At 37.7% G+C, this 21,999-nt stretch overlaps 1 long non-coding RNA gene and 1 pseudogene across 2 annotated transcripts; one reads left to right on the top strand and one right to left on the bottom strand.

Moving 5' to 3' along the window:
• The first annotated feature begins 7,589 nt into the window (after positions 1-7,589).
• Positions 7,590-10,411, top strand: LOC113302838. Of its 2 annotated transcripts, XR_003337144.1 has the most exons (5): positions 7,590-8,328; positions 8,442-8,870; positions 8,955-9,199; positions 9,348-9,405; positions 10,097-10,411. It is a non-coding gene; the product is annotated as an uncharacterized LOC113302838 (long non-coding RNA). The 2 variants fall into 2 exon arrangements; XR_003337143.1 differs by lacking the exon at positions 9,348-9,405.
• Positions 10,412-17,057: 6,646 nt separating this feature from the next.
• On the bottom strand, positions 17,058-21,475 carry LOC113304901 (annotated as a pseudogene).
• Between the last annotated feature and the right edge of the window lie 524 nt (positions 21,476-21,999).

Raw genomic sequence — 21,999 nt, 5'->3', positions numbered from 1 at the left:
TTAATTTGGGGATTTTTGGGATTGAGCTTGCATGTACAAATTGAAGGCATGGGTTGCATCAGGAGAAGAATAAGAGGAATGGGTCAACGTATGAGGGCTGTTATCAGTAGGTTAGGTGAGTCAATTTCACTTTTTGGTGAAACCCTAATTCTCTGATATTTTGGGGATTTTTAGGTTTTTGCTTGCTTGTATAAATAGAAGGTGTTGGGTGTGAAATTGGCTCATGCTGGGTTAGCAGCCAGTGTCCAGAACTGTTATGTTCTGTTAATGTTTTTTTGAGTCTCTTCAATTTGTGTTGTTTCATGCACTGTTCCTGTTTAATCATGTATGTGTTCTGTTCAATTTGTTGTTCATGTTAAGATGCTGTTAATGTGATGTTTGTGATGTTTGTTCCTTCATTGTTCATCTGTTGTTCATTATTTATGTTTTCCTGTTCTCTAATGTTCTTGTTATGTATGTTCTAAACCTCAAATGCTAGGACTAGATGAAACCATGAATCAATAAGATAGTCTTCATCATGTGCAGCTCATGTTCAGTGTTGCTAAGCCCTTAGACTAGTTGTGCTTTAATCAGACAATTAGCACTTTGGTAATTTTCTTAGCTGTGAGTAGAATATCCCTTAGGTTAATGGTGGATTCAACATCCTAGTGTTCTTTCATCACTCTTGTTTACTGTTTTGTGTGAATGTTAGGCTAAAGCCTTTGAAGCATTGGATTGATTGAGCAGTGGGGAGAAACTAGTGCTCACTAGTGACTGTGAGCAAACTGGTTCTCTTCCCACTCTAGTTGTATGCCTAGGCTCTCTTGTTTTGTCAACTGTTAGCTTCTCAAATGTTAGGTTCAATTCACTGTCAAGAAGTGATGGAATGTTAGGCTAGAAGCCTTAGAGCATTGTTTTGATTGAGCAGTGGGAAGAAACTAGTGCTCACTAGTGACTGTGAGCAAGCTGGTTCTCTTCCCACTCGAGTAGTATGCCTAGGCTCACCTTCACCATTTCACCTTCACCATCTCCCCTGCCCTTGGCTTAGGCCTTGGTTCCATTGTTCTCCGCTTGTAGTTTCATTGTACTGTCACATTTACTTCACTATTACCTTGTGTTTATTGTTTTATCATCCATTGCCTCATTATTTCACTACTATCTTCATCACTTTCACAATCTTTTGTCACTGCTTTGTTTAGTGCATTGTTGTTTAGTTCTTTGCTGTTTAGTCATTGTCGTTTAGTTCTTTGCTGTTTAGTCATTGTCTTGTTTAATTTTCTTCATTGTCTTTGCCTTAGGCTAACTGCCTTTGTATTATTGCCTCACTGCCTTCTTCCTCTATCTTTGCTGTTTTGGCCTAGAGCCATTGTTGCTCACTGTTACCTGTCTCTCCTGGTCACTTCTTTTCTTCTTGAACAAAAACTCTCTAAGCCCACTGTCCATTGTTTGTACAAACTGAAGCCCAGTTCACTGAGGAAAAGACCCAGTTCAATCCAAAGAACCAAAGCCCAAAAGGCTTCATAGTTAACCAACAACAAATTAGAGCCCAAAATAGCTAGAGAACTCCAAACACACCCAGTCTCTGTGGATCGACCCGTACTTGCACGAGCTACAACTGACGACCGTGCACTTGCGGTATTACTGTAGGCCCGCGTTTTATTTCGCTTCAATTTTATACGCTTTCCCGGGCCTACCACATCATCCAGAACAATTTTCTTTAATTCCTCAGAGAAAGACTCAAGATCGATTTCTACAGACTCCCTTGTAGGATAGTAGCTAGCCAGTAAGTCGGAAGCTTTATTGGCCTCCCTGTATTTGTGCAAAGTAGAGCAAGCTTGGAATTTTTCACGAAGACGTAAAATCGATTCTCGTACATGATGGCAAGACCAGGGAGGTTTAGGATCATCTTTAATAAGGTATGACACAATAATCTGTGAGTCAGTACGAAGTGATATGTTCGAGCAACCCTTCATATAAGCAAGATCGAGTCCAGCCTCAACACCTTGAAGATCATGTAAAATTATAGAACCAGGAACAGAACTACGAGTCACATCACCAATAGGTTCTCTGTCCTAAGCTCTAATAATGGCACCAAACCCTGCATTATCCCCTCTTGCAGAGCCATCTGAATTAACTGCACTTTCACCAGGAGATGGTTTGATCCAAGAGGTAGCAATCTGAAAGCGTGGTCCACATCCCTAGTAGTTTGCAAGTTTCTATTCTCATTATTGTCTACCAGCAGTTTCTACAGAGCTCAATTTGCACCTAACATCAGAAGCATCTGAGGAGGGAGAGATCTATGAGTGTAAATTCTTCTATTCCTCTCTCTCCATACATGCTAAATACAAGCATTGAAGTCCAGCTTTCTCAAAGTGCCAACTAACCTATTCCCACTGAACTAAACATTACACCACTTAATTAACTTGATCTTCCCGGTCAGCAAAAGTAGCTATCCTTAGACCCAATAGAGGCAACAACTTCTCCCATAAAAAAACAACATAACTGCACTTAAAAAGTAAATGGAAATCATCCTCAAGCATCATATTACAAAGAATACACACTGGGTCAACTTTCATGCCTCAATAGAGTAATTTTTACCTTGTCTTCAAACCCCCATGCTTGGGACATACACACTATGAAGTAGTGTTTAGGGACACGGTGAGAAAACCACACCAGAGACTACCAATCTTTTTTGTCACGTGAGGTCTGAGTGCATTATATGTATCCTTAAGAGAGCATTCACCTGACATACCAGCAGTCCACACAATCCTATCCTCAATCAAAGGATCAGTTTTCACCTTAAGTACCTTCAAGTAAGTATCTCCTAAATCATGAACCAAGTTGGGGGATAATGACTATTCACCATTATTTAAACATCTAGATACTCACTCTAGCCTCCAGAGGGTGGTCAGCATCATAAAACATATGAGGAGGAAAAAAGTTAAGAAGGTTACCTTGAGGAAACCACCTATCTTTCCATAATTTAGTTCTCTCCCCATTGTTAATAAGATGGATGATAAACTGACTAGCTACAGCTCTATGATCCAGAACATGATGCCAACACCATAAAGAATAAGGAGGAGGCTTCAGGTGCCTAAAGTCTTTGCCCCTAATCAAATTTTGTTGCATCCAGTGTATCCAAATGGTGTTCTTGTTGCTCACTATGTCCCATATGCCTAAGGTTAGAGACAATATTAGTTGTCATAATGCATTTTATACTCATCCAACCTTCATTGTGGAGGAGGCAAGCAGTTGAAAACATGACTGGAGACTTCTTATTAATCAGATCAACATAAGACCATAAAAACTTCCTAAAGATAGAGTTAAGCATGTAAACGATTCTCATGGGAAGTACAAAACAAGAGATGTAAAACACTGACATACTACTCAATATCACTTTGATGAGTAAAACCCTCCATGCAAAAGATAAGATTCTAGCTTTCTGAGTCTTGATTATAGCAACTACATGGTCCAGCAGAGAAGATCAATATTTATGGGAAAGTTTTGTAGAGAGAACAGGTAGGCCTAGATACCTGACTGGGAGGATGCCAACTTAAAACCCCAATACATATTTAATGTTTGTAAAAGAAGTGGGATCAACATTCGATAGGAAGATATTACTTTTCCTGCTGTTAACAATCAAGACGGTTCTGTTAGAAAAAAAGTGAGAGTGGTGGTCAGAGCTCTAGCTGATTAAACATCTCCCTTCATAAAGACCATATAAGATCATCTGTGAAGCAAAGGTCGGTGACTAGAAGATCCTTACACCTTGAATGAAGCGACAAAAACCATAACCTGACCTTCTCAAGCATGAAAGAGTTTAACACCTCCATAATGAGAACAAAAAGATAAGGTGAGAGTGGGCATCCGTGTCTGATGCCTCTCTTACCTTCTATATACCTATAAGCAGTTCAATTAACCACGATTGAGAACTTAGGTGAAGTAATGTCCATACTAACCCATTGAATGAATTGATATGGAACGTTAATTTTTTTTAAGAGTGATGAGAAGAGCATCCCACCTGATACGATCATAGGCCTTTCTCGAGTCTATCTTGAAAGCACATTTGCGGGAACCTGAATCCCTGTAATAGTTTCTGAGTAACTCATGGGCCAACATAATATTGTATTTTATTGATCTCCCTGATATGAAAGAATATTTTCAAGGTCTCACTAGTTTCTTCGTACATGCTTCAATCTAATAGTTAAAATATTAGTGTTGCATTTATACATCACATTACAACATGCAATTGGCCTAAAATCATTTAAAAATGAAGCATTAGAGATCTTAGGAATCAAAGAGATTAGGGTAGCATTTACCTCACCAAGTAACTTGACACTAGAGAAACAACTCTTAACTTCCTTAATAAACTCTGAACCTATAATTCTCCAGCTACTTTTGAAAAAATGTGCTAGAGAACCCACCGGGCCTCGGGGTTTTATCAAAGTCAATGGTAGAAAATGCATAGATGATTTCATATGAATTTTATCAGGCTTGGTAAGCAAGATGGCTTCCTCATGTACAACGTGATGATTCAGTTTAATCTTATCCCACGCACCAGCATCAAATGGGACATCTGGATGGTGACCAACATATCGGTATAAAAGGATACACATTCTTGAGCAATCTCTTCATCAGTTGTAAGATTTATACCATCATAATTATAGAGAACCAAAATCATGTTCCTATCTCTTCTTTCCACAATGGACTTGTGGAAAAAAAAGAGAGTATTGCTATCCCCCAGCTTCAGCCACTGAACTCTAGACTGCTGCTTCTTTATTGATTCCTCATACCTGACTTTCTTGGTATAATTAGTCATGCACTGCAGCCCTCTCATTAGAAAAGGTAACAAGACATAAAGGAGTCTCTTGTAGGGATTTTTGGATATTGACCAGATGAGTCTTGGAAGCTTCTACTTGAGCACTAAAATTGAAAATTTTCCTTCCCTCCAAGTTATAAGAAAATGCTTTATATTCTTCAATTTAGAGACAAACCTATACATAGGGGTGCCTTGCATCTCCAACTTCTATGCTTCCTCCACCAATGCAAGAAAATCCACCTCCTCATCCCAAGAATTAAAGTACCTAAAAGACTTATGCCCAGTTCCTCTGGCAGCAAAAACATTAAACAACATTGGTGAGTGATCTGAAATACCACTAGTCAAGAACTCAGTGATAGAATCAGGGTATAGTTCAAGCTACTTAAAGTTAATAAGGACCATGTCAAGCTTGCAAGTGATTCTTATAGGAGCATCTTTCTTATTGGACCTAGTAAAAAAACACCCCACATAAGGGCAATCAAACAATTGAGAATTCTGAAGGCAATTTTGAACTCTAAGGAGATCAATTTATATCAGACACCGGAATCCCCCATTCCTTTTCATGAACATACAAACAAGCATTGAAGTCCACTAAAATACACCAGCGGAGACAATTAGACTTAGCAAAACTAGAGATCTTATTCCAAGAATCTTCTCCCAACTCTTCAGTGTTGAGTTCATACACAATGGAAAGAACAAACCAGGGTCCATTATGAAAGGATACTCTAGGAAACACATACTGATCAGAGTTATAAAAAGAACTTAACCTTGGCCCAATTGGGATCCCACATAATCTAAATACGGCCCAAAGCATAAAAATCATAGTTATATAAAACCAACCGAGAAGGTTGAATATTATTTCTAACTCTATCCTTATTCATATCCTGAACACGAGTCTCTACTAACGCTCAAATCTTAATGTTATTCATCTTAGTTAAATTCATTGACTCTACCTGGTTAAGGGGATGTCATTAAACCCCCATTGTATTCCAAATATATTAATCATGAATGGAAAGTATGGAGGGAGGCTGCCGAATCCAGCCTGATTTTTTCAGGTCAGCACCTTTAACACCCTTAAAAGAATACCCACTTGGTTTGCTAGTACTGCTCTTAGAACCACTCTTGACCATTTCATTGCAAGCACAACTGCTAGATAAGCCAACAGCTGGCAAACTTCCATCATAAGTAGTGCTAATTACTACCGTGGCATGATCTCCAAAACTCTCTAATGTCTCTTCTTCATCAATCTCAGCATCTTCAAACAAAGGTGAGAAAGTTTTCTAAAAGGTTAAAAAATAACCTACTTGTATATAGATTCTTTTTGGCTCAAAACCTGGTGGTCAAATAGGTGAAGCTTGAGCATCAGATATACCTTTACCAATATTCTCAGTACCTCCAAATTTCATAATTTTCCTCTTGTGAGAGACAAAGGTCCATTCCTTATCCAGGCTGAAACCCTTTCACATTTCAGCATCCTGACTAGTCTCTGGTAACACACCGGAATGGGTTGTGACGTTCTCACTCACCATAGAAGAATATGCATGAATAGGAGGAGTCACCTTCCTCCTCAGAGGGCATTTACTTTCATTTTGGCAAAAGGTAGAACACAAAGAGTATTTTGGAGGCTTCCACACATATATACTCAATGCCCACTACATATTCCTTACCATTCTCAAACACCACTGGGATAAACTTTTTTAACTCGTACTTTGGATTGATTTCAAATTCATACACGAGCAAAAGCCATCCTGGTTCTAGCTGCAGTTGGCCATCTAGAAATAATGGTTTTCCTACTATACTGGCAATAATTCTCAACCATGGTTTTCCTACCATACTGGCAATAATTCTCAACCATTCAGGATTAAAGGCATGAACTGGTACTATTGGAATCGCCTGGATGTTTTCCAACTCATCTTCAATAAACGATTCCCAAGCTCTGACAAAGAATGGGGTGTCATAGATAAACACCGGACCATGTTCAAAAGAAGCGATACGATCTTCTTCAAGCGAGAATTTCAGGATGAATGCCTTCTCTCCGTGAATAGTCATACTGAGATTTCCCTTAATCATTCAAGCCCTCTTAGTAAAACTTTTCACAAAACTAAAAAGGAAACGACGCCCTACAAATCCACCAACTAATAATTTCTCATACCCATCCTTATGAGTAGCAATATCAGCATCCATGATAGATGCAACAGAAACTCCATCTTTACGTAAGATTTGCAGAAGAACTAGGAAAAATTGCTCTAGATCTATTTACAACACCACTCCGTCTACGAAAAAAACCCTAAAGGTGAACTATTATTGATCTCCAGAGTCTGAGGATTCTGGAATGAGTATATTTAGATTAAACACTCTTAATTGTAGAGTGATAAAAATAAACTACTAGACCTACATTTTTGATCTAATAGTTATCTAGTAGAACTAACTAGCTAGATTTACATTAACATGATAAGCATCTCTAGAAATCTAGTTAAATAAACATCACACAACATCTTGGACTTCTTTGTTTTCCTTTGACTCCACAATTGTTATGGTTTTTCTTCATAATAACCTTAACTACTTGTTGGGCCGACCGAGCGAAGGGAGGGAGGACCTTATATGGACACTTTTTTGTCATATGTAAGTGATCAATTGACATAAAAAGATTGAGAATGGTCCACGCTGAAAAGCCAAGTATGCCCCTGTTGTAGTTGGATTTTTGGTGACAATGAACTAAAGGTCGCGGGTTTGAATCCCGGGCACCACAAAGTTTTTAGTTTTTATTTTTTTTCGTTTATCTTCGTTCTCCTTCAGTTATTTTCTTCCTCCAAGTTCATATCGAAACTGCTCCATCTTCTTCTTCAGTCCACCACCACCACCATCACCATCCACAAATATTGGTATTGATTATTATCTCGAACCTGTGAGTGACGCATAGATTTAAACAAGAAAATAGTGACATATATGTTTCTGAAGATGATTGATTTCAAGGGTTTGATGGATCTGAAGTTGAATTAAGAACAGAAAGGGGACTTGGTGCTGATTCAAGTGGTTTGAATGATGCTGATATCGAATTGAAGAAAGAGGAAAGAGGGAATTGCTGATTGTTAAAAGAAATTAGGGTTTGAGTTGTGATGATTCTGTAATCGAGACAGAGATGGAGATCGAGAACATGAGTTGAAGTTCTGAGATGAAAGAATAATTGGGTCTGTGAAAATGAATTTGGTGGTGAGCTAGATCAAGTGAAGATTGAGATGTTACAGGAAAGATGGAGACTAGAAGGAAGAGAAGATGAACTGTTGGTCTTGGTAACTGGTTATGCAGTTGAGAGTTAACAGGCGGAATTGGTACTGGTGGTATAGAAACAGAACTGAAATGGTTAATTGAGTGTGAAATGGCAATGAGATTCTAGCTGCTGGTGATAACTGAGCAGATACAGGCAAGTATGGTTATTTGCAGTCGAGTTGAAGCTGAGAATAAATGGTTATGGAGCTACAGAGTAATTGACTGAGAAGGTGTTGGTCCATATGCATTCTCAGAATTACAAGGTGAGTTGGGTTCTGTTAGTAAATTTACTGCATTCTCTCTTTTGTTGGTGTAGGAATGCTATTTGAAACCCATGTATTTTTCCCTTATGTGCTTATCATATCATGTTGAGCAGGAATTTGGCCTTGTCCTGAAAATTCAGTAAATGGGCATCTGTGAGATGAACTGTATGTGCTCACTGGAAGGAACTTTGAAGGAATTCCCATGCTTTTGTTTTGGCATTATTATGGAATACAATATTAACGCCAAAATGTAGTTTCTTTTGTAAAAACGAATGCAGTATTTACTGGCTTTATTTTGTTCTTGAATTTTCAGTACACCAGTAACCTATCAAGGTTTCAGGACAATTGTTACATCTGTATCATGTTCATAGTGCTTTTATGAGCTATTGAACCATCTACTTAGTTGTATTTACTTCGCCTGAGCAGAGCATTTCAAGAATGGATACATCTCCGAGAGTACGCTATTATGGGATGAAGGAAGAGTCGAATGACTGCCGTTGTCATCGATCCCTGACTGTTCACAGGAATATCTTCTATTACAGGTGAGTTTATGTACCAGATTTGGTTTAAATATGAAAGTTGCATATGACAGATATCTGAATATGTTTCTATTCATGTTACATCAGCGACTTCTGACAATGATGATGAGTTCGCCAAATGGCAAGAGGAGATTAAGAAAGCGGAACTCGAAGCTGAGGCTTTGAAGCATGGCTCAAAATTAAATGATGTTGGTGGGTCAGATCACTTGAAATACTTGGAGGGGGGTGTTGAGGAAAGGCCTTCCACACCACCTGATGGCGAGGGAGAATTCACTGATGATGATGGAACTGTGTACAAGTGGGGCAGAGGTCTTAGAGCATGGGTTCCCCAAGTAAGTTTTTTGCTGTGTCCATCTTCCTTGGTTCTAAACTAATACTAGATAAATAGGATATTTTTTTATCTCTGGATACAACCTGCGTGATTGAATGGTTATTGTCTTTTTTGCATTTGTGTATTCTTATTGTGTAATTGTGTTCGAGGCTTTTGCCGATGAGATGGATATACTATCGGTTCAAGAAATGGCATTACTACCTCCTGGTGAACACTGAGTTTTCTCAAATTTTTATTTATGCTTGTTTCGTTATAAGCTGTGGAGGGGTTTAGCTTTTGATTTTAAATTGAAGACAAAAATTGAAACTGTAGTGTGTTTTGTCTTTCTGAACTTACTTTTAAGTGGACCTCGAGATGAGCAACTTGTTGCATGTCTCGATTTATTTGGTTTGTTAGAGTAGAAGAGAAAGAGGCTTTAGTGTGGAGACTTAATAAACATCTTTTTTATTAACTTGATAGATTCTACAAGCAATGTGTTTCCAGTTATGTGGACCTCGTATTCGTTAGTAGCTTCCTTCTTTAGTCCTTCAGCAATTGTTTGAACTATTATTCAATGGATCATTTTGTGAGATTGCAATCAAATGCATAGAAGTACAATCCATGATCTGTTATTTTGGTTTGTTTTGTCTCTCATAATTGGAAGCAAGAGCATTTGCAGTACCAAATTACGATAGTTGCTAGATACAAGCATGCTCTGCATTTGAGTGCAAAGTTCGAGATACAGTTTCCCTGGTCATTTTTATCTTTGAGATACAGGATGTTGTCATCACACATCAGGAAAACTGGTCTAGGGGTTGCAATTTGAATCATTTGACGAAAACCAAGTTTACACGTTTTCATAGGTACTATTCTTCCATTTCTTTTCACTTATTCTCTTTCCTGCTGCTAATGTTGGCAGAGAACTGTCGAAGAAGAAAGCACAAAAAGCAAATAATATGTGGTGGCGTCTGAGTGGTGTTCTAGGTGATCATATCCTGTTCCAAGCTGCATTCACAGTTGCCACAATGGCTTTAACTGTGCCAATATTTCTGTCTTACGAATTCCATATAAGTTTGTGGAGTGTCATGTCTCTTGGGATACGTTTCGATACGTTTCGAATTTTTGTTGAAAGGTTTCACTAGTGAAAACAACTCTACATAATTTAGTGTAACTAACTAAATATAATTTGTATTCGTATTTGAGGAAGGATCTCTTCACACTATTATTTTCACAATATCTCACATTTTGAGAGACATTTTTTTTTTAATAAAATTTAAACGGTAGTGTGTTTGGAGCTAATATTTTGAAGATATGCTCGTCTTACAAAACTTTCGATACCGAAAAAATGAGCACATTCCGAAATATCAAACGACACCATCTACCAATCTTAATTTTAACGGTTAAAAATTCGTTGATTTTCAATAGTTGATTTTCAAAGTAGTAGATGGTGAAATTATACATTTCGGAATGTGCTCATTTTTTTTATGAGTTTGTAGAACTTTGTAAGATAAACATATACCGAAAATGTTGGCTTCAAATATTCTACAGTTTGGTTAAAAAGAATTAGTGTTCGTGCGAGATAATCCGTCAATTGTAGAGAATTATATGGACGCACAACTCGAAGTCTCCAACCTAGATTTTAACAAGAGAAAATCCACAACAACAATCAAAATATTGTCATCCGCAGCCAACTACCCCATTAGTTAAAATGTCTTACGAAACCGTTAACTTTTCTCGGCAGCAATAGTACGCCTTGTGATCAAAATAACCAATGCAATTCAAACACTTGCTCCTGATCAGAAAATTTCTGTGACTCAGAAATCTCCAATGTGATGCAAGATCTACATGACTACATATGGTACCCAAGATTTACCGTTTGATAAAATCTGTCACGTAGTCCAAATTGGTGCTAAAGAAACCCAAGATGGGTGTTTATATACCTGGCTAAGTTGGGGCCTATGCCATAACTACATGACAAAATATGATTGTTGGTAGAAAATTTATAGAAATTCCTTATCCAATATTTATATTAATGCCCAATATGCCGTTATTAAATTAGTGCTAATTCGGATTATTAAATAATGTTTAATCAAGTTAATCCCGAAATTAACTTTCATTAATTGATAATCAAAACTTGTAAAAAAAATTAATTTTTACTTGATCCAGAATCGGTTTATGTTAGTGCATTTGTAAACCGATTCTGGGTTGAGTTTTATGCTTAGGAAGATGTAAACCCATAATCGGAGTTTGATCAATACCCACATAAGCCGATTCCAAAAATCGGGGCTTTTGTAATGCACATGTAAACCGATTATGCCTTACTTTCAGAAACAAAATATTCATTACATAGTTTAGAAAATTAGCCCACTACATATATATAGGACTCAGTATGGGAATTCTAGAATTTGACACATCGGTACAACATCGTATATTCTTTGTGGTGAATGAACTTTCTTTATTAGCAAAGGATTTAACGAGACACAAATCTTCAAAGGGTTCCCATTCCATTTTCTAGGCTAAGTGTGTGATGTGGGAGTGGCTCAAAGAGGTTGTCCTTATATAGATGAAGTCTTAACGACTATTTTTTTTTGAATTCAAGCCAAACAATCGGGATTTTGTAATGCACATGTAAACCGATTCTCAAAGTTACAAAACTTTTCTTCACCAAAATCAGAATACATATTTATACATGTAAACCGATTCTAAAAGTTACAGAACTTTTCTTCTTAGCAATCGGATTATATATAGGTAGATGTGACCCGATTACGAAACTGAACATTTGGGAAACAGTCAGAATCGGGTTACATATTTTTATATGTAAACGGATTCTGACAGAAATAATGCCAGGATCCTCCATTTTTTCCACACACATTAAGTTATTCATAAACTAGAAACCAGATTAAGTCATTCATAGAATAAAAGTGTAACCAGACATAATTCGACAATAAGTTTAAGACAAGACATAAGTTTTAACTCCATAATTATCCATACTTAAAGTTATAAACATGAATATAATCATTTATTCATGAACATCCCCACCACGACCACGTCCACCTCCACCTCCACTACCACGTCCTCGTTTACCAGGTTGGGCGCCGCTAGATGCACCTTCAGACATCTTTTTTTTTTTTTTTTTTTTTTTTGGGGGGGGGGGGGGGGGGGGGGGGGGAAGGGGGGCTCTCTTCCTCTTCTTCTTTGGCTCCTCCTCCTCCTTATCATCCTCCTCCTCCTCCACAAACTTTGCACCATCTTCTATATCTTCGGGACCGTTTAATTCATCAATCAGCTTTTCATTGGCCTTCACATTTTTCCCTTCCTTGATTTCTAGCTTTGCTTGGGTTATCAAGTGTCCAACTCGTCTTCTCTGTTTCAATTTCAAACAACAAACATTCAATATATAATGCTAAAACCGTTAACAAAATTGTAATTGAGTAACAATACGTACCAAGTATTCGAGATCCGTATCTTTGTCCTCTATCATGGGCCTCTCATCTACTCGTATCACTCGAGTATGCAAAACATTGAGGTACCACGGCATGTAACCCGGAATTGCCTCGTCATCTGTTCGAGATGGACCAACCAAAGGATATTTGTGAAACGCTCTGTTATCCCAATAATCACATGATGGGAAAGGCCGGTGAACAATGACATTATCACTGTCATATGCTTTGGTTTTTGTCTCATTGAAGTTGAAATCCTTGTGCGCGTTTGGGATTTTTTGTATGTAAGGCATTGTCTTGCGACTCTCGACGGGTTGTACATTACATATCCTCTTAGGTGAAACAAAAGCCCATGATATTCACCTTGCTCTGGGCACCCAACCTTCTTTCCTTTTCCTTTATCCAAAGCCTCCTTGTAAGGAGACAACATCCTTCGTCGTCAAGTTGTTTAACTGGCGTCTCAAATTCAGATAATCCGTTCTTTGTTTCTTCGGCTTACTTCTGTAGGTGTACTTTTTTCCATAGTGCTCTCCGTCCCAATCCTTGTTCTCAAAAGCCCTTTTAGCAAATATTGGGAAGTGCAAATATATCCACGCCTGCAGAAAAGCCATATTCCCTCTGAGTTGGTTCCTTTGAGCCCTAGGAGACTTTCTCAACTCCGTCAAAGAGTGTGCAAGGATGGCAGTGCCCCAAGAGTAGTCCTGTATCTTGCCAAACGGTTGCAACATCTGGATAAAATTGGCGTTCACACGGGCACCGGAAACGTCGGGTAAGATAACAGCTCCAAGGATATAGAGGACATACGCATTGGTTGTGCCGATGATACGTTGCGGCGTCACCTCTTTTCCCTCAGTACGAAGCTTCTTTGTTCCCATAAAGTTTCTCCTCAGCCTCGAGATATGGAATAACCTCTGCTTTGCCTTTCCTACTAGCATCTCCTTCTTGGTCTTCTCCTCATCCTATTGGAACACTTCCTTGGTCCACGCATAAATCTTGTCCCAGTCAAGCTTTTGCACGTACTCTTTTTTCTTCACGGCTTTACCTTCTATACTTAGGCCGGTAATGAAATTCGCATCATTTGGAGTTATCGTCATTTCTCCAAACGGACAATGTAACGTATCCGTTTCCCCGTAGTATCTCTCGGCAAAGGTGGAACAAAGAGGTCTGTCGTAACCAAGGTGGCCCAAATTGTTGACCGCAGAAAGCAACCCCGAAGAATTAACTAGATCGACCACTTCCGGAACTTCTCCACTGGTTGATTCATCAGCTATAAGTGGTCATTTCCTCATCTTACTCACTGACGTTCCTGGCTTCATAAGACGAACGACATGCTTGTGATCCTATAAAACCAAACAACCACGATGGACAACAATCAAAACACTACACGGATAATAATGTTTACATTACATAGCACAAGGTTTAGGTACTTACTATGGTATTTTAGATGACGCCGGTCCAACTGCCTTTGTAACCCCATAATACATTTTCTCCATCACCTGGTATCCCTAAAGGTGGATCATCAGGGCCGCGAGAAAACATATTCAGCTCTTCGGGCATGTGGTCACCTTTCTTCTTCTTTGGAACTTCTTTCTTCTTACCTTTTCCTTTAGGGTCTCCTTCTTGGTCTTGTTGTTCAACTTCTTGTTCTTGAACGACTTCTCTTATCACCTTATCACCTTCCTTGTCACCTTCACTATCATCACTTTCACTCTCATCACTTTCTTCTTCACCACCTTCCTTGTCACGTTCTTCTTCATCACTTTCACTCTCATCACTTTCTTATTCACCACCTTCCTTGCCACCACTTTGTTCCTCATTAACCCCCTCATCACATTCTTCTTCTTCAACTTCTTTGTCACCACCTTCTTGTTCAGTAGGTGTTTCGGAATCAGATTCTTCATGTGTTGGTTTCTCCGCTTGTGGTGGTGGGTCATTGATGATGATCCCTTTGGCTTTACTCCCTGTGTCCCTTGGGTTTCGGTGGGAAACATTCAAATTTTTACCGTCTTTTCGACGAGGTCCCAAAGGTTTAGGAGTAGCATGGTCATATTGCTTCTTATATTTCTTTTCGGCTTCATTTTTTTGCTTGTAGAATACGGATTTAAGCGAAAAAAAACAATGGAATAGAACGCATTTTTAAAGTCAGTGTATATAAACGGTTTACTCGATATACATATGAAATCTGATTCCAAACATATAAAAATAACAATCGGATTTTTGCAAGTGCTAATGTAAACCGATTCACGAAATCGGTTTACTCGATATACATATAAAGTCTGTTTCTGAACTAAACAATCGGTTTTTATTGAGACATATGTAATCCGATTCCAACAAAATAAGATCCAGGAAGATTGGCTACAATAATCGGGCTATTTATACACTAACGTTCCCCGATTCCTTTTCACATGCAGAACAATCGGACTATAAGTTTATGAACATAATCCGTTTCTAATAAGGATCGGGTTACTTCGTGATTAACGTAATCCGATTCTGTGAACACTGAATTTTGTTGATTTCAAAATTCTCGATTTCTAACCTATTGCATGTTACTAAAACCTAGTTTAGAGGATTGGGTTGATAGAAAAGTACCTGATTCGACCCATTTCCTCCTCTTGTGCGATTCGATCGGCTTCGGCTTGTTGTTGCACTTCCTTCGTTTTATTTCGAATTGCTTGAACAAGTCCGGGATTGTCGGAAATAGAATAATTCATGTTAGTAGCAAACTTAGTTCTTGTTGGTTTCGACATTTTATGGAAGAAAGAAAACGATTAATCGTTTTTGAGTCGTTTGATCATCGACAATTTTTGGTTTCAAAAGAAATGGAAAAAGAGGGAGTGGAGGAGATGAATCGGTTTTTATGTTAGAAATAAAAACTGATTTTGGTTAGTTAGGTTTATTAAGGATTGATGGGGATAATTTAATAATATTAATATTTTTTTGATAGTTTACATAAATATCAAAAAATCAGACACCCCTTATCATAAATATTAGACACCCCTTATCATTGTAAATTGGGTAGATGAAGTAATCTATAGGCCCCAATTTAGCCAGATTTATATAAACGGCAATGAACTTCGAGAAATACGATTTTAGACTCTCCGAAGTATTTAGCTTTTTGGCATTAATCACTAAGATGGAATGCACTTCAATTACGCTTTCTTTTGTTTACTTCTAAACCCAAAGATGTACCACAATAATCTACGGAAAATGGATCATTTGTCCAAATATTTTTAAAACATGGTTCAAATGGACGAGTAAAAATTAGCATGGGTGAAATGGACACCAAAAAAATAGCAAGGATGAAACTGGATTCATCATAACTTAAACTTAAAAAATAGCAAGGATAAAATGGGTAGGATGAAACTGTTTACATTCTGACTATTTTTATATTTTTGTCTATTTAAACAGTATTAAAATCTAAATGTTTTTTTCGTCCAGAAATTGTTAATTTTGAGCTTTTTAATCAATTTTGTGAATAATCTATCATTCCATTCACACTACAAGTTAAGAAATTGGAAACAAAATTTTATCTCAATAAGGAACAAATTACAAGTACGAGTACGTCTAAACTGACGGCAGGTTGGGTCCCGCAGCTTGTCCCACATGAGGTGGCCCCATTATAAACCCACCTTGCTGAACCACCGGGTTGATGGGCCTCACCCCACTGCCTCCTGCGGGACACACCGCGGGGGAGTGTATCACCACAAAAGGGGAGTGTATCACCACAAAAGAGTCCATCAAACTAGATAATATTTTAATTGTTTTACCGCGTGCGATTATTTGTTTCTTTGAAGATACATGGTTGCACTGGAAGCTGGAAGTTGATTTAATTATTTGTCGCTAAGTGAAAGCTTCTTATATTGATCATCAAAGGCCATGCACTTTGATGCTTCCAAGCCACTTTGAGGCAATCTCACCCTGGCGCTTTCGTGTGCTTGGGGAGTTGGGCGCGAAACGAAAGTAGCCGCATTATGCAGTATGAGCTTTAACAATTGATATATTGTAACTAGCGTATTTATGATCAAGGGATACCTATGAGAATCTATCTAGAATGAAAAGTGGTTACCTCTTTTATTGTTAGATGACTTCTTATTACTGCCAGTATAAGAGCTTCAATCTGTAGACATGAAATTTTTCTTGTTGCTAATTTGCATGATGGGTCAACATGATGATGCTTCTCCATTGGTAAGGTAGAGGGGAAGGTCCATCGTCAGGTACAGGGCCAAGTTTACAACTCCGTTCGACACCTTCTGCAGTAGTTACAGCTCTGGTATTGTAGAGTGTTGTAGTTAAAATCTGAATTGATGTGAGATGTTTTCTTGCCACGAGCTCATTTTGAACAACATGGCAATGTTTTTAAAAAATTTATGTCACAAGATAGATTCTGGCTCATGAGCTATAAGGCCAATTTACTCTTAACGTCTTGATAGTAAAATCAAGTAATTAATGTGATTATTTTTCCATTTAATAATATGATAATTTGCAGCAAAGTAATTAGTGTATAATTCGTAGAGCTAAAACAGTAATCATGACATCTTTCTTGCTGCTATATTGTATTAATATTATACATCAAAATGGTGTTACTTCCCCATTGGTAAAGTATAGGCCAGAAGGTCCATCATCAGGTACAAGAACCAAACTCAAAACTTTTTCCGCACCTTCTGCAGTAGTGAAAACTCCACTATTTTAGCAAATATCTGTTTCAACCCAACCAGGACATACACAATTTACGCGAAATGTAGGAAATTCTCTTGCCAATATCCTTGTATAAGCATTCAAACATATTTTTGAGATTGTATATGCAGGTAGACATGAAGGCCATCCTTTTGTTTCTAAAAGATCTTCTCTGAAATCCTTAAAAAATATGTTCACAATCTCATCCACTCTCTCTTCTGTTAGGCTATCGCCGTCATCAAGTATTTCCAAAGCCTTTTTGTTGTATATATACTAAAATCAAAATAAGTGAATATATTTGGTGAGGATTATAAAAATAAATAAATCAAAACACTATTCATCAGTCTGGCCGAAGGGTTGGTCAAGATTGGCAATCACTTTTTCTAAAGACATACAGATAATATTAGCACCGTGGTTTTAACCATATGGATCCGCAAGATGTAAAAACATGAGGTTGCAGTAACTACCTTCAACTTTCCTATGAGGGAGGAAACATTAACAATTCTTGGTGAATCAGACAGCTGAAGTAAAAGAATGAATGCTTTAGTCACTGATTTGACACCATAGTAATTTGTTTGCATGCATTCTGTTAAGGATCGAGCAAGAGAGAGGAGAGCACAAACGCGGAAGCATAAAAGACTACATTGATAATAATTCGGTGTATTAACTTTCATGACTCAACGACCTATTTATATTGTTCACAAACTTGACGACCATTCAAGGCACTTTCCTACCTAAGATCAAACTCTAAACATAGACACTTTCCTAATATAACTCAAACTCCTTAAAGTGTATATCTCCTAAATATAGACTCCTATATTATTTCCTAATACCCTCCCTCAAGATGGAGCATGTAGATCACGAATGCCCATCTTGGACAAAAGAAATTTAACTTCGATTTTCTTCTTTCTTCTTCTTTTTTTTCAACGCTTTTGCGAAAAAAAAAATCTTCAGACCGTAGTTTAAGGACGTTTCGGTCCCCTTCATAGTTTAAGGACATTTCGGTCCCCTTCGTAGTTTAAGGACATTACGGTCCCATCTTCGTAGTTTAAGGACGTTTCGGTCCTCTTCGTAGTTTAAGGACGTTTCGGTCCCATCTTCGTAGTTTAAGGACATTACGGTCCCAATAGTAGTTTTAGAACATACAGGTTCCATTGTTGTAGTTTAGGGACATTTCGGTCCTCTTCGTAGTTTGGTAGAATACTTCTTGTACTCTTGGTTTCTTGGTTTCTTCGATAGAATACTTTGTGTACTCTCTCGACAACTCATAGGATTTTAACCTACTATTGTTGTTCTTTCTCTCATCACCTCTTGATGATCGATTCTCTTTCTTCACAACATTGTCGTTGTTTCTTCTTCTCTTGTTCCAGTCACGCTATTGTTGCGAAACCTTCACACTTCTTTGTTCTTAAAGATTCTCTCATAATCTTTTTCTTGTTACGCTTCTGCCACAAGCAATAACTAACACAAAGTCTGTCACACTTTGTAAGTTTTCCAAGTTTCTCTCACAAATTCTTCAACCACACTTCACTTCTTCCAACATGTTTAACAGCTTTCTGCAATACCTCTGCCACAAAACTGTCACAATTTTCTGCACCGTCACAATTCTTTTGTCACACCTACTGTCACAACTGTGACCTTTTCTTCTCTCACACTTCTGTTATTGTTCAACTGTAACAGTTCTTTAGTTAGGCTTCTGTAACTGTTCATTACTGTGATTGTTCATTTTTTTTTTCTTTTTTTTTTTCCGGCAAGCAATAATATCGGCTGATCTTAGGATTGTGAAACCCCAAATCTCCAGCAAACGTCGCCTCCATAACTCATATCCATCAACTTCTAAATACCGATCAACATCTCTGTTTTCTTCTCTAGATCGACTGCAAATGGCCATCAGCACACTCCCATATCCATACGCACCATACCGCAGCAACAACAACTCTCGTCTTGCCTCTTACTACTCGGCCTCTGTAACAAACCATCAAGTCTCGTGTTGTTCGGATCTTCTAAACAAGCCAATCTTCGCAACCAATCAATCAAACCACGCGATTAACAATCTTCTTCTCTAAACACAATGACAACACTCAACTTCTTCCTTCTCGAACTCACGTACTCCTTGGAATCATGATCAATATCATCGTCTTACTCATCTTCAGCCCTAGACCTTCTGATATCAGCATCCATCCGTAGGTGATCAATACCTAATTTTCTTCATCACTGTTGGTTTCTTAACTCAAGTTCGAATACGCCAGCTAAACCCAACACACAAACCACGGACCCTAATCCAACAAATCCAGGAAACTGATACAACTTCCTTATTTATTTTGACTTCCAAAAGAAGCCCATAAACATTCGCAAATACTGACATCAATCATCGCAGCAACCACTCTCTCTATTCATCTTTGCCACAGACTTTCAAGCACAATGATCAACCCATTGATAATCAGTTTGGGCTCTTTCTTTGCAATCACCACCATGATCAACCATGGTTAGCACCAACCTCGTCTACCATCACCATCTCGTCATCAACAGCAACGAGAATCACCTATATTAGCTCAACTCAATTCTCAGTATTCTTCCCAGCCATCAACCACAGCGGTTATATTCACCATCAGAACAGTAAACATCATCACTGGAAATCAATCTAGGGCACCAACATCTTTTCCTTCTTTATAAAATTCGCCATCTTGCTCCAAGTTCTTTTCGTCAACAGCACACGAACAAAACCACATGAACATGACTTGACGGGTAACAAGTCATCTTCACTTTTATAACAGCAACACGGCTGATCTCACGCCTTCTTCTCAGTAGGAACCAAACTTTTTTTTTTTTCCGAACCCTTGTGAAGACACCAACGCCTCAACAAACTTGTAACTCAAACCCTAACACGATGAAAAACTTCCCTAACTCTTTCTCCTTCTCCTCTCTCTTCCTCTCACCTGGCTCTGATACCATGTTAAGGATCGAGCAAGAGAGAGGAGAGCATAAACGCGGAAGCATAAAAGACTACATTGATAATAATTCGGTGTATTAACTTTCATGACTCAACGACCTATTTATATTGTTCACAAACTTGACGACCACTCAAGGCACTTTCCTACCTAAGATCAAACTCTAAACATAGACACTTTCCTAATATAACTCAAACTCCTTAAAGTGTATATCTCCTAAATATAGACTCCTATATTATTTCCTAATACATTCTTCTGCCAATTCATAAGTCTCTGTTATCACTTGTTTCAAATTTGGTCGTTTCTCTTTGTTCTGGTCTATCTGTAACAGTGAGATAGTAATCATTTTATCTAACCAAATATGTTGCAATAATGTCACTAAGAAGATATGTCAATAGATTGATATATACCCGAACAAGAGCTTGCACCATTGTCGTGAAACCAGCAGCATCAGTTGTAGCTCCAAGAATTCCAGCATTATTCACCTTTCAAGAATTCAAAAGCAGAATTCAAAAATATATTCAAATTAAAGAACACTTTATACGCATTAATCATGTTATCTGGTATTTTGAAGTTATTACAGTAGATCAACAAACCCTGTCCTCGGATCATACCCCATGGTCTTTGGAGTCATCAACAAGAAACAATACTGAATGTATTCGCCAACTTTGATTATGGTTGCAGATAGTACGTATATATGAATCAAAAACTAAGTGATTGGATTCTTCTTACCAAGATATCCAGTTTTCCAAAGTGGCTTCGGATGAAATCAGCTAGAGAAGGAAGAGTAATTGGATTCACCAAATCAAGGTGATGAAAAACAACATTAGAAAGTCCAAATGAATTTTTAAGCTTTTCGACAGCTTCTAAACCTCTACTTATATCTCTAGATGTTAACACCACTGAAATCCCACTACAAGCTAATTGCCTGCAAATCTCAAATCCAATTCCCTTATTTCCACCGGTAACAACTGCACACCTGAAAATACAGATCATAACAACATAGATAAAAAAACATAATATATAGTTTCGTACTAATTCGGCAGATACTTGAGATTACATTTATTTTTCATTTTACGTACCTGATTTTTGCTTGCATTTCTGTTATTCTGTTTCTTAAAATGTTGCTAGATGATAAGATACTTTTAAGGAAGGAGAATATGTGGTTTACTGTCGAAGTTGAAAAGTATTGGTTAGTTGGATAGAGTTTCTGATAGACTTTACTTTGTAATACTTGTTCCTAAAGTCTAACCTCTAGAGTTGGTTTCAAATTTTTGTCTGAACTCTAATCCGTAATGTGCATGCATGTATTCCACTGACTTAAATGGCTGTATATGGAAAAGAAAAGAGAACACGTTTTATTTGGATTTTTGTTTGAGGGTCAAAAAAAGATCAATATTTTTGTCCGACTAGATCGGATTCAACCAAATGTGATAACATGAATTCCCAAATGCTCTACAACCATAAAATCCTAGGTATGCTCAAGAGTCAAGACGCAAAAGAACAAATAGATTTGTCACTAGAGATATGGGGTTGTATGCAACTTTATGTTAATGTTCATTGCTTTCTTTGTGTGGCATTGAGTTGAAGGCCGTGATAATCTAACACTTGTAAATGAAATCTTAAGAACTAAAAACTCACTTATTATTCATGTACGTATTGTTCAATCCACAAATGCAAGATAATCATGGTGAACTTGTCTATATAAGTTTCAATCAAATTTGGACAAAGTTAACGACATCTTGGATTATGTATTAAAT

This window comes from Papaver somniferum, chromosome 8, assembly GCF_003573695.1.
Source record: "Papaver somniferum cultivar HN1 chromosome 8, ASM357369v1, whole genome shotgun sequence".
NCBI lineage: Eukaryota > Viridiplantae > Streptophyta > Magnoliopsida > Ranunculales > Papaveraceae > Papaver > Papaver somniferum.
The sequence above is the reverse complement of the archived record's forward strand: the minus strand, read 5'-3'. Positions and strand labels throughout refer to the sequence as shown.